The sequence below is a fragment of the Castor canadensis genome, chromosome 1 (assembly GCF_047511655.1).
Source record: "Castor canadensis chromosome 1, mCasCan1.hap1v2, whole genome shotgun sequence".
NCBI classification, from domain to species: Eukaryota; Metazoa; Chordata; class Mammalia; order Rodentia; family Castoridae; genus Castor; species Castor canadensis.
In genome coordinates this window covers 172,881,873-172,895,126 of record NC_133386.1, presented here as the reverse complement: position 1 = coordinate 172,895,126, position 13,254 = coordinate 172,881,873, and the positions used below count along the sequence as shown (strand labels likewise).

The window sequence follows — 13,254 nt, the reverse complement described above, 5'->3', positions numbered from 1 at the left end:
AAATGGAAATCATTTCACCTGTTTCACAGGATTCCTGGGAGGAATTCCAGTGCAGGACACCCAAAAAGTTCTTGAAAAATGCTGCGTGTCTTTCCCTCTCTCTTACCAGTATGAGAAATCAGAGAAATAGAAGCCCGTGCTGTGAAGAAAGGAAAGAAAGGCATTCTGGGGAGGTCAAAGATCTGACTTCCATCTCGAGGAATGTCATGTCTCGAGGAGGTCATGTCTGACTTTGGGCAGATCACTAATGCATTCTTAGTTCCAATTTCTTCTACGTAGAAATACCTTTTAAAACTGAAAACCAACACAGAATAGTCAACTACAATTATAAAGGTAATCATTGTTATTTTATTCAAAGACCCTCTTTTTGTTTGACAGGCAGAGTTACTGGCTTGAACAATGAGCTAATAAAAATATTCTAGGGGAAAAAACTTACCTCTGAGAAACTAATTAAAAGAAGAAATTTTTTTTGTTGTTGTTGCTGCAAGCCTAAATATGGGCTAAGAGGGATAAAACAGCTGCTGGGACCTGCATCTACGTATCTTATAATTAAATATTTCAAGAAGGATTTGGCCCAACTGCCATCACTAACAGAAATCGGATTCTCTGAGGCCTTATCTGCACTGGCTGGAAAGCCAGGCCACTTTCTGCCAGCCTAGTTCTCCTCCAGCTCTGGGGGCAAAGGCCTTTCAGGCTGTGGCCTGCAGGAAGCAGCATGGGTCTGCAAACAAAGACCAAGCAGCTTGCAATATTTCCCATAAAGCAGGACATTGGAATGTTACTATTTCCACTTGCCTGCAATGTTCTCTCACCACACACATTCAGGTTTATGCTTTGTGTCTCAGGCAAGAAATGGGAAGGGAGGAAGATGCTTTTATTTTTGTCAGAGTGCTGCTTATCTGCCTCACTCAGAGCCAGTAAGGATTTATAAATTCTCCCACGCTGGGCTTATCAGCCCCAGGCAACAAGCAGTGGTGTGGGATGGAGCGGTTTTCAAAGGGTCCCTGCAAAAGCTCTGCAGCCTGTGGAGGTCAGAGGGGCCACCGCAGGGGGCCCGGGGCTTGGGATAGAGGTACAGGAAGGGATCATGTCCTGCTGCCTCCAGGGTGGGTAGGGCTCTTGTGGGCACAGGGGATGCTTTTGTCTACTCACTGACTCCTTTTTCCCTGTGATCCTGCTATCACCACCTCTGATTCCACTGTTTCTCATCCTCCTCATTTGTATTCCAATCCAAGAGAGGCCTCAGCCCTTCTTTTAACTTCCTCCAAACAAATCAGAATAAGAAGAGCCTGTAATTTTAAAATCGTTCATTCATTCCACAAAACCTTTAGTGAGCATCTATCACGTCACAGGCACTTCTCAGGCTGACTGGTAGACATCAGTATGCAAAACAAACATTCCTGTCCTCACAGAACTTACATGCAGGCGGGAGGAGACAGACAATAAACATAAGAAGCAAATTATAGACTATATTCTTTGCAAGTAGGTAATAAGTACTGTGGCAAAAAACAAACACCAACAAAAAAGCACAGACCATGGCAAGTAAAATAAAGAGCAAGCAGGGGAAGGGGGAGGGATGGGCTACAATTTTAAAGGCAGAAGAAATGGAAAGCAGTCTTACAGAGAATGTGACACCTGATAAAGAACAAAACGGTAGACCCTTGGACTTGGAAGACCGGTGTTCTAAGAGGAAGAACAAGCAAGTGCAAAGAGCCTGCAGTGGGAGTGTTCCAAAGGGGGCTTTTCTTTTAAAACTCAATGGACCACAAGGAGAAATTGGCCTGAGATAGTGACATTCCTGGATCTCTTCTAGCTGTGCTGGAGTCCCCCTTGTATAATACACTGCTGCAGTGTTTTTAAACATCAGCTCTCCATCAAATAGGAAGCAGAGAAACTACCATACTGGGTCAAGACCAGCAAAAAATTAAAAGAAGGAAACAGAATAAATTAAAGATGCCAGGGAGCATGCAGAGGACATTCCTCTCTGCACACAGTCATGCTAATCCTCACAGATGGGTTCCAGGACCTCTGTAGATACCAAGATTCCAGGGTGCTAAGTTCAATTTGTATCTGCATATAACCTATGTACAATCTCCCGTTTTTAGCACTATAAATCATCTCGAGATTGCTTTCAATACTTCCAATGTGAATGCATTGTAAGTAGTAATACTGTATTGTTTAGAGAATAAGGACAAGAAAAACAAGTGTGTTCTTGTTAGTGCAGCTGCTGGGTTTTTTTTTTTTTTTTTCTGAATATCTTCAGAAAATGGATGAATCCTCAAACTTGGAACCCACACATGTGGAGGGATCACTGTATTTGATTGTGATGTGACCTGTACATGGGTCCTCAATCTGCCCCATGAAATCTAGGCTCTTCAGAACATAGAAAATGGAGGTCTGAGAGTGGAGAGCACTTCCCCAGACTCTGTGTGTGTCGGGAGTAACAAAATGGAGCCACTCATTTCCTCAAGAGGACAGTCCCCTGTGTCCTGCCTGTGGGGTTCATTCCTCCTTAGCAGATGGTCCCAGCATCCACCACTTGTAATGGAGACACACACATGGGTGGCCCCCTCTTTCTTCATCCTGCCCCTGGTCCAGAGTAGAATTCAACTCTTGGTCTGTCTGATGGGAAAGAACTTTCTAGACTAACTGCTACTCATTTGAGTTCTTGGCCAAGAGCCTATGGCGCATCCAGGCCTCTAAAAAATGACTAAGTAAAAAGAAATGTCAAAAAAAAAAATTAACAAGAGCGTAACAGAACTGTTCACAGGCTGCAGTGTGGGAAACTCTTCAGTCAGCATCCCCAATTTTTTCTCTTCTGATAAGACCAAGTTTGTCTGGCAGCCCCAGGGGTCTTGCTGTATCTGAACAATTTATTTCTAATTTTTATAGTACATACAGCCCTAAGCAGGAAATTATTCATGATGTGATTTAAAACATGGAGGAGAATGGGGAGTGAGAGGAGTGAGGCTCCTGTATGATGGGTTTGGGGGTGCAGGAGGCTGCACAAAATTTGGAGCCTTATCAGCATTACCAGAGCTTCCTGACTGGGGTCTTCTTTCTAGCAGGAGACCCAAAGATTGCCCTTAATAATGTTTTTTAAATTGCCTAAAATTGCTGCTTCTATTTCAGGCTGCGAATTGCAGCTCTCACTCTACTTCCCACCCTCCACCCAGAGTTCCTCAGAGCCCCTGAGAAGGTCTGTGTAACAATGACATTATCAACAGAACCTGAGTGTACTCTGTGGAGACAAATATTTGCAGTATTTCAGCCACAGCCAAGGAGGCTGTGATTGACACACACATTCTCCCCAGAGGATTCAGACTTGGCTTTTTTCCCCCCCTAAACATAATTTAAAAAAAAATCACCAATATGATTCATGCTGCCTTTCTGAAAAATGTTACACATCAAACACTAAAAATCTCTGAAGCCTTGCAGTGCTAAAGATGATGAACGTTGACCTTCCTCCTTTGTCATTTTCCATCAGTTTTGTGGGTGGCATGGCGGGGAGGAGGGGAGAGAGGCTGATGAGCAAGTCATTGTTTCCAAATAATGCCACATGAGGATGTGAGCTTGTGACTATATTTCCTGCCTTACATCCCACAGCAGAAGGTTTTGTGGGGCAAATAAACAAAACTCAATCTGTGTACACTTAACTGGGTTTGGGAACAGGGCAGCACAGTGTCTCAAGTCTGTAATCCCACCTATTCATTAGGCAGAGATAGAGAGGATCACAGAACAAGGCTGGTCAGGGCAAAAAATGTGAGACCCTATCTGAAAAAAATTACTAAAGCCAAAAGGGCTGGTAGCGTGGCTCAAGTGCCCTGCCTAGCATGAGAAGCCCTGAGTTCACAAATTCCAGTACCACCAAAAAAATAAAAATAAAAAAAGTGTCTTCCAAAGCTGCTGTTGACTGCAGGAAGGCCACATTGCCTTGGAAGAGTCAACTTCTTTCAGCTTGTGACCCTGGGGACCTCATCCCTACTCTGGCAAGGCACTTGACCCTTCCCAGGGTCTTGCTGGGCAGAGTTAGCCACCTAAACGAACGTAGGCTCTGAGTTTGCTGTGACAACTGTCTGCACAAACTACTCTTAAACTGGGGGTGGAGATGGGGGTCCCCTTCCTGTAGGGATAATTAACTGCCTTGGATTCAATCTTGAACCCCTAAATAAGGCTGCAAACTGCTGGAGTTCTTTTTCATTCTTCAAGTACTTAGCCATCCATGAGGTTACAAAACCTCCTCCAGTACATCTGCTCCACTAAAGCAAAGGTTTTGACCCTGGCTGCGTTTTAGAATCACCAGGCCCTCCCTAAACCAGCAGAGGCAGACCTCTGGGCATGGCCCTGGTATGGTGACTATAATATGCAGCCAGGTTGCACAAATGCTGAGAGAATGGAGAGGCAGGAAAGAATGTGGAGCTCAAAACTCAAAGCTCTTCACTCCATTGGGACTCTGTAGGTGACCACCTGGTTATTAAGGTGTGTAAGCACCTTGAAGCCAGAAGAAAGACAGACCTGGGACTTTTGGAGAGCTAGGCTAGATATATCCACTCCTCTACTGTAAACATTTCCTTCCTTCCTCCCTCCCTTCCTTCCTTCCTTCTTTCCTTCCTTCCTTCCTTCCTTCCTTCCTTTTGTTGCTATGGCATTTACAAACATTCTTACAATACATCATATATATCATACTTGAATTCACCCCCTCCACCATTCCTGGAATAATTTCCCTCATTCCTGGAATAATTTCAACAGGTATAATTTTTGCATTTACATACATGTATACACAGTTTTTTGCATTATATTCACCCTTCTATACCCTATCCCAGCCACCTCCCCACTCCCACTGGTACCAACCCCTGCCCTGGGCAGGACCTGTTCCACCCTCCTATTCTCCCATTTTGCAGAAGAAAAAAGAAGAATGAATAAAAGAAAAAAATGACATTTTTGTTTGTTTGTGATAAAGGGAGTTTCCTTGTGATATTCCATGTTTATATGTAACCCAGTTATTTTATCACCTCTATTTTTTTTCATTCTACCTTAGTCCCTTTCTTATGGTGGTTTCAGCTGGTTTAAGAATTCTATATTCATTCTTGTATAGAGAGTACATCAACCATATTCATCTTCTCAGCTTCCTTCTTTTACCCTCGTATGTGACCTCCTCTTAGTGTGACCAGTGTTTCGTATTTCTGTATTTGTGGTCCATATTCCACATATGAGAGAGAATATGCAGCATTTGGCCTTCTGAGCCTGGCTAACTTCACTTAAAATGATGTTCTCCAGTTCCATCCATTTACCTGTGAATGACAAAATTTCATTCTCCTTTGTGGCTGAGTAAAATTCCATTGCGTATAAATACCACATTTCTCGTGAGCCTCGTGAGCTCCTGTTCTCTTGACCTCACTAGGGGTGACTGGAGATGCAGAAAGGACAAAGGATAGAAGACAGACGTGCAGAAAGCTGGGGCCAGGTGTGCTGGGCGCTCGGGTGGAGACACACAACACCTCATTGCTTCTTTTCTCTAGTACCTCTTCTTTGACTTTGCTTCTTTTCTCTATTCTTTAAACCCTTACTTCTAAAGGTTTGCTTCTTTTCTGTTCTCTAAAGTCTCTTTCCTTAGACTTGCACTGTCTGATATTTTCCTTAATCTCTCTTAAAGTCTTGGCCCTCAGACTCGCAGACACACAACAGCCAACAGCAGCAGCAGCAGCGTCATCCTCGCAAGCAGCCAACAAATCAGTCTATCCCCCAACCAATCCACCGACCTCCTTCAGTGAGTCTTTTACAAACAAGGAGGTGGAGCAACAGTTCTCAGGAAAGGGCATGACATTGTAACAAGAGAAACCTGCGATTCTACTTCTCTGAACATAAACATTGTGGGAAAAGCAGTGTGCTGCATTTTGCCCTCTCCTGTGGCTGTGGCCATGCCAAACTCAGCCTGCCGGTTATTTGACACAGCTGTGCTTATGTCAAGTTTTCATAGGCTTCTCATAATCCACTTCTCCCCACACACATTTTCTTGATCCATTCGTCAGTGGTGGGGCATCATGGCTGTTTCCGTAGCTTGGCTATTGTGAACAGTGCTGCAATAAACATGGGTGTTCATATTTTGTTGAGCATGCCCTATAAGCCAGGCCCCTGTAGGAACAGAGGAGTGAGTGAGAGGCCCCTGCCATCCTCTAACCTCTGGGTATCCATGCTCTTAGGCTGTGCTTAGTAATCTGAATTCTCTCAGCCTCTCATTTAATTGTCACCTCACTTGTGAGGTAGATATTATTATGCATATTTTGTATAGGGAGAAACTATGTATAGGCCCAGAAATATGAAGCAATTTGCTCAGGGTGACAAAGCTAGGAAGCGACATGAGTTTGACTTGTTCCGACATCAGAGTCAGACTGGGGAGAATACAGGCAGCCAAAATAAACCACAGAGCAGAAATGTAAGTTAAAATAACTGCTACATAAACAGACTGTCTCAAAATAAAGTTTTTAATGACAATTCTTTACACAAAAGAGGAAGAAAATCAAGTAATTTAGAATTGTTGGTGACATTATGGGACAGAGCTTCAAAGGCCCTGAATAAGTAATGAATGTCACTAAAAGGACAAGGCAGAGTGGCTGACTCACAGGCTTCAGGTGCCAAGAACAGGCTGAAAAAAGAAGACACTTGACAGCACGCTCTCAGAGTTGTTAACAATGTCCGAAAATCTTTCTGGATCAGCAGGTTTCCTAGACAGCTGCGATCCACCCTGGGGAGCCTGTGGTCCCCTGATTAATTCCTGATCAATGAGAAACCAAATGACAGCAAATAAACCAGGATGAATGTGGAAGCATTGTGGGCCAGAGATCAAAGGCCAACTACTTCCCAGCAGAGTTCAAAGCAAGAAGAAGGCAGGAGGCTGAGTAGGGAAACAGCATGGTTTGGATGTGGTTTGTCCCCAGTGGGTTATGAGTTGGAGCTTGGTCCTCAGTGTGGTGTTATGAGGTGGTAGGACATTTAAGAGGTAGAACTTAGTGGGAAGTCATTAGGTCACTGGGGGGACAAGAGGCACGGCCACTGGAAGGATCAACGTAGTTCTCCTTGAGGGGCCACCGTCTCTCTCTGGCTTTATGTGATCTCTCCCTCTCACATGTGCTTACATGGTTTTAACACCATCCACCATGAAGTCTTTTCCAGGGCCAAGAGGAAACTGGCTCCACACCCTTGAACCTCCAAAACTGTAAGCTAAATAAACCTCTTTTTTCTGTGAAGTATTCAGCCTCGGGTATTTTGTTAAAGCAACAAAGAATGGACAAATACAAGGAAAGAAGGAGGAGAAAAAGAAAAAAGAAAAACAAGAGGACTGAGCCTGATGACAGGCTGGTCTCCCTGAAGCAGGACTGTGGTAGCAGGTCAGGGAGCAGCTGCCTGGTGATGGCTGTCCCAAATGATGTCACATTAAACTGGATGTAGTTCCAAGAGAATTAACCAATAGAGACTAAATGGTGAGTTGGAACAGATTCACAATTAAGATACCTGTGGAAAAGGTTTGCAAGGAAGGCAAAGTTTGTATGGAAATGGGGGAAATAACGGGTTCTTTGGTTCAATACAAGTCAGAAATAGGTTTCTTATCAGTTGGACTGTTCCAAACCTCTGTTATGATTTCTCAGAGTGGGATGGGGGTCTCCCAAATTCATGAAACCACAGGTAGAGCTGTACATTGACGGCTTTAGGTCTTCAAGGGGGTGCTTGCCGAACATACTTGGGTGAAAAGCAGTAGATGAGCATGTAGGATCTAGTCACCTCTTGGACACCAAAGATGAGTTACCATGTATGTGACCAACCTCAGCCTGGGGACTTTGGCGGTGAGGAAAGAACAGGCACGTGACTGACTTTCAGTGTGTGACATTCTCAGGTCAAAATCAGGACTCTGCTGTCGGGGAGCATTCTGCCATCATTCAAACTCATCCCTTTATGGAAAAACAGAGGCTGTAGACACAGGCTGGCTTGAGCCAAAGTCTCAAGGACAGTTCAGTGACTGCCTAGTGCCCATAGCTGGGGACCTGCAGTGTGAACGCTCAGCAAACCCCATCTGTAGTGAAGGTGCAACTCCAACCAGTGTTGAAAGATCCAGGGGAAGCAGTGGCCTTAGGCTGTAGGAGAGGCAGTAACCCCACCCTCCCACGCAAGCCTGCTTCTTGTAGGTCTAGAAGACACTCCACATTATTTATCCTGTACAGAAAACATAAGCAAGCAAAGCAGGCTAGAGAGGCCCCAAGGCAGGAAAGCAAATGGTTGCTCACTACTGGAGCAAATAAATATGCTCCCTTTTGTTCAAATGGAGCATCCGGGAGATAAGTCACTTAGTCATTCCAAATGTGTGTGCTAATTAGCTCTTGTGCTCAGTAACGGGGACTCCATTTACAGCAACTTAATAGGCGGATCCAGAAACAAACCTAGGTAATCAGAGAGAAGCTCCAGTGTCCTGCAGGAGGGAGGGTACTCCCAAGTCTCCAGAGATGAGGTCTGGGTGAAGAGGAGAAGCCCACACCATTCAATGACAGGTCTCTCCCACAGGAACCAGATACCAGTCAGCCCACATGAAATTTACTCACCTTGTTCTGCAATAACCTCTGCTCCCTCCTGGGCCAAGTGCTTCCAGCAGCAGTGCTAGGTGGCATTTACTCACTCTTGGAGAAAAAATTCAGCTAATATTTGCTGTGGACCAAGAGACCCAGAGCTCCCAGCTCATGGAGCCCAACCTGGGCAAGCCCCTTGCCTATGCCAGCCTCCCCCTGAATTCCCCAAGACCCTGAACCCATAGTACTACTTCCCCCTGCTGGGGATCCCTAGGCTCAGAGCAAGGAAATACCTTGTAAATGGCAGAGTCAGTACTGGAAGGAACCCAGGTGTCTCCAAGTCTTCATTTGTAAACTCAACCATCCTCGAGTAAGGAAAGATTGCCCGATTGTGCCCTTGACTCAAAGCTCCCCTTCCTGGTTTGTAGGTGGCCCCAAGCCCACCTGCAGGTGCACTGATGTGCTGGGAGGGCTCACAGTATTCAGTATACTGTTGTACTTATGGGTACAACTGATCAGAGCAAGAGGATACAAAGCGAAATTAGCGATGGGAAAAGACACATGGGTTAAAATCCAGAAGAAACTATGGTGCGCACTGCTAGGCATTTACTCCGTAGGATGCACTTAGTTCCCCTGCCCCTATGTTGTCCCCCATGAATTGAACTCTGGGTTCAGGGTTTTATTAGAGGCTGGGCACGTAGAAACCTTCTGCCTGGTACCTTCCAGGCCCTTAGGAGGAAAGCTGGTGTTCTGCCCAAACCACATTGCTTGTACAAACAGTTTACATACTCATCAGATAGAGTGGGGAGAGTGGTCTCCAAACCAAGCTCAGGTGCCAGCCAGGAGCCAACCTTGCAAGCAGGCCTTCCTAAGGATAACTAGTCCCAGGTCTGCTGGGTCAACCTTCTTTTGCAAACCTTTCTGGTGTTGGATGTGCTGGGAGCATAAATGGCCAGAGGAAGGCAGGAAACAGGCAGAGTCAGAGGTCTAGACGAAATCATTTCTGATTTAACAACTGAAAGTTTATAAAAAGATTCTGCTGATTATGTTGATTATGGCATGGGGGGTGCATGGCTTCAGAGGGTAGGAGTGGAGAGGGATAGGGGACAGGGTGATTTTGTTACAAAAGAACTTTGGGATGGGAAAAACATTGTTTCCAGTATTAGAGGACTTAAGGTTCAGTTCCTACCTCTAATGAGATGTGTGACCTTGGCCAAGTCACTTAACCTCTCTGGTTTTCTCAGATGTAAAATGAGATGAAGAGGCTGAGCTAAATAGCCTTTAAGGTTCTTTCTATCTCTGACATTGGTTTTATTACTGACAAGAGACTTCCTTTAAACAGGGAGATTCCCTGTGCACTTAAAAAAATACTATTGAGTTTCACAAAGCTTTAGGAGTATGTGAATCACACAGTGAGGACCTGTGTGGAATCCTTGGCAAAGGGAAAGAAGGCTGGGGGTAGGAGTATTTCTTCACCAAGTTTAGTTTGTGGTTTGAGTTCTTGCAGGGCCATTTGCAAATTCAACGCTCCTTGGTTCTCCCAGTTTGATCCTTGCTCAGGAATGGGGGTTTTGATGGGTTGGTTTGAGAAGAGCCATGTTGGCCACAGAAATCTTGGCAGATGCTTTGGGTCAATTTCTCAGAGTCATTCAACTGCAGGTGTTGGGGCCAAGTTAAGGAGGGCTTGGCACCTCCAGTGTGAGATATAGCCTTTCCTTGTAGTGGTACCATGAGACAACAGCACTTGATGGCCTGAAAAGGAATTATAGATTTTTCTTTCTTTAATTCTAATTCCTGATATTAAAGCCCAGCCTGCTCAGCTGCATTTCTGCCAATGCCAGAGTCTCCAGCAGACACTGGCCGACAACTGGCAATAAACAGGGTTAGTGATTTCAGCCCTGGACAGTCATTAAGCACAGTGGATGAAGTATAGGACTAAAAACGAATCAGGTGTGGGCTTCTGCCCTCTTAGGGAGGTTGCAGCATGTCACAGAAATAAATCTGAGTTGACTGTTGTCCAGATCCATTACTTACTGGCTATGCGGCCTTGGGCAAGAAACTTAACACCTGTAGCCTCAGTTCCCTCATTTGTAAAATGGACTCCACAGTAGCCAACTCTTGAGGTTGAGATCATCCATACAAAGGGTTTGGCACCCTGACCCGCAGTGCTCTGAAGTAAATGGCGCCCCTGGAAGTCGTTTAACATGGCAGCTCTGGCCATCTACATGGAGTAAGTGCTCAGTTGCATGGTCGCTGTTAACACTGTCTGGGGCGTTGCTGTATGGCAAGTTTTCTTGGGAAGCCACAATGTGTCAGAACTGTGAGGGAATCCACAAGTCACTCCCAGATGGGATCATGGTTCATTGAAAGCAGATATCGGAATTAGAATTGGAACTGGAAAACTTGCCTGGCTGCGACTGGGAAAGGCATACCAGACAGAGGAAAAGTGTGACTGGAAGATGGCAAACTAAGTGTGCACAGGTAATAGTGAACAGATAAGATCTTCCAGAGCCTTCGATGTCCAGTAGTTCAGCTTTGTGCTGTCAGCAGTGAAGAGCCATTTTGTTTTTGAGCAAGCAAGTTAACTTAGGCCTGGGCTTTGAAGAGAATGAATTGGAGGCAAGGAAAGACAAGGGGCAGGGCGCCTTCTTAGGAAGCCACTGTTTCCAGAATTAGGGAGCAGATGTTTAGCTTCACAGGGGATTGTCAAAAGGAATCATTTATGCCTCATCCATTTAATTCATGTCTTCTTGTTTCCAGGATAACATGGTGTCCAAGGTAGAACACAATTTTCCCCAGTAAAGGCACCCACCTGTAGCCTTGGAGATAGCTCTGGAAGGCTATTTCTGGGGATGAAAAAGGACCCCACCTTCAGCCTCATCATACCGCACTCCCCTCCTCCACCAGCCACCCTGCCTTGGCCATGTGGACAGAAAAATGGTGCCATAAGGAAGAAGCAGTACTTGATCTTTCCCCCAGCAATGTGGGGGGCCCAGGGAAACAGGTGCAAAGCCTTGGTCAGGGACCCCCACACTTCCAGAAGCTTCCACACTCTGTAGCATGCCCTCAGCCCCAGGTGCCAGGCTCCAGGTGATGATTTTCCTCCCAATTACTGTCTAAGATGAATGAGGCATGATGAAGGGTGCTGTTAACAGCAGACCTCTGACCACCAGCACAGAAACAGATAGGTGGCTTGGACATCTTTTTAACAAGATATAAACAGGAGCAGTGGGCAGATTCAAACTCTCTCTCACCAGCATCTCTCACCAGCCGGTAGACTTGGCTATGCAAGGTCAGCATCTCACCACAGTTTGTGTCTCTTGAATCATTTGTATTTCTAGCACCTTCCAAATTGGATCATTTGTCCCCTTCTTTCTATTGACTACATGTTGATACTTCTGTTCCTTTTCTCTTCTCACTTGCTGCCCTATCCAGGGCAGTCTCTGCACTTGCTACCACTCCATACTTTTGTAGAGCTGTTAGAGAGTTCATTTCGTTATCTTAAGGTTTTTGTTCATGTCTAAGAACTGTGCAAAAAGCTGCCTTCTCTGGGTCCCCCCAATGGAGCTAAACTCAACAGAACTCTTCAGCGGGCCCTGTGGCTGTTCCTCTGTGTGGACTAAGTTTCTGGAGGGTGGGTCCTGATCTCATTTCCCTGCACAATCACCGGACTGGTTCACAATAGGAACCAACAAATACAGACAAATGGTTCATTTCACCAACCTCATAGTCTGGGGAGGAGTGTGTAGGTCATGGAGTGGGAGGGGGTTTACTAGAGCAGAGACCACCACACTCTGTCACGAAAGCTTCAAGATCAGATGTTACCAATTCATTACCAACACTTTTTGCCTCCCCAGGCCTGGTGATAGCTTCCTCATGGAGTTGGCAATTTGCAGGTAGACCATGACAGCTGAAGCTCACATCCCTTAGAACTTGATGTTGTATTCTCACCGCTGGGAAGCAGTGGTCCTGGCCCAGTTTCTTGGCTGCTACATGTGCCCAGGGTCATCCATTTATCCAGGGACTAAGAGCTGGAAATTCCGAAGGTGGCCTTTCTCCTTCCTCTTTTTTTTTTTCTCCTTCCTCTTCTTGTCCACCACTCAGACCTTCACCTAAACCTCCTTCAACCCCATAATCTACACCCTTCTCCCAGAACTGCTACCAGACTGACATGCCCCCTCCCCTTTATGTTCCCACTGGTAACAATTGCCAGAAGAATTTTCCAAAAGTGACAGCAAGAGAAAAATAATAAAGGCAGTGAAATTCCACTGAGGAGGCAGAAAAGCTGGATCTGCCACTAAATGAATGAATACAAAATGTAATGTTTAACAAATGGTACCATAACCATTGGATGGGCTATTTTGAAACATTTGATTTTTAAGAATTTTTAGTGATACACAATACTGTGTGCAGTGGATTGAATTGTGACCCCTGGTTATATACCGACCTGTGACTATCACTTTAATTGGAAATAGGGTATTTGCAGATGGAATCAAGTCACGGATCTTCAGATGAGATCACCTGAGATGTAGGGTGGGCTCTAAATCCAATGACTGGTGTCCTCAAAAGAGAAGGTGAGAGAGATTTGGGACAGAGACACACAGGGAAGATGCCAGATGAAGACAGAAGCAGAGACTGGAGTGAGATGACTACCAGACAACAAATGCCCAGGACTGCTGGAAGCCATTAGAAGCTAGGTGTG

At 45.3% G+C, this 13,254-nt stretch overlaps 1 protein-coding gene across 5 annotated transcripts in view; it reads right to left on the bottom strand.

The window, feature by feature from the left end:
• Positions 1 to 13,254, bottom strand: part of Ldlrad3 (low density lipoprotein receptor class A domain containing 3) — a 241,972-nt gene that overhangs the window by 59,849 nt on the left and 168,869 nt on the right. The gene's annotated exons all lie outside the window — the stretch shown is intronic.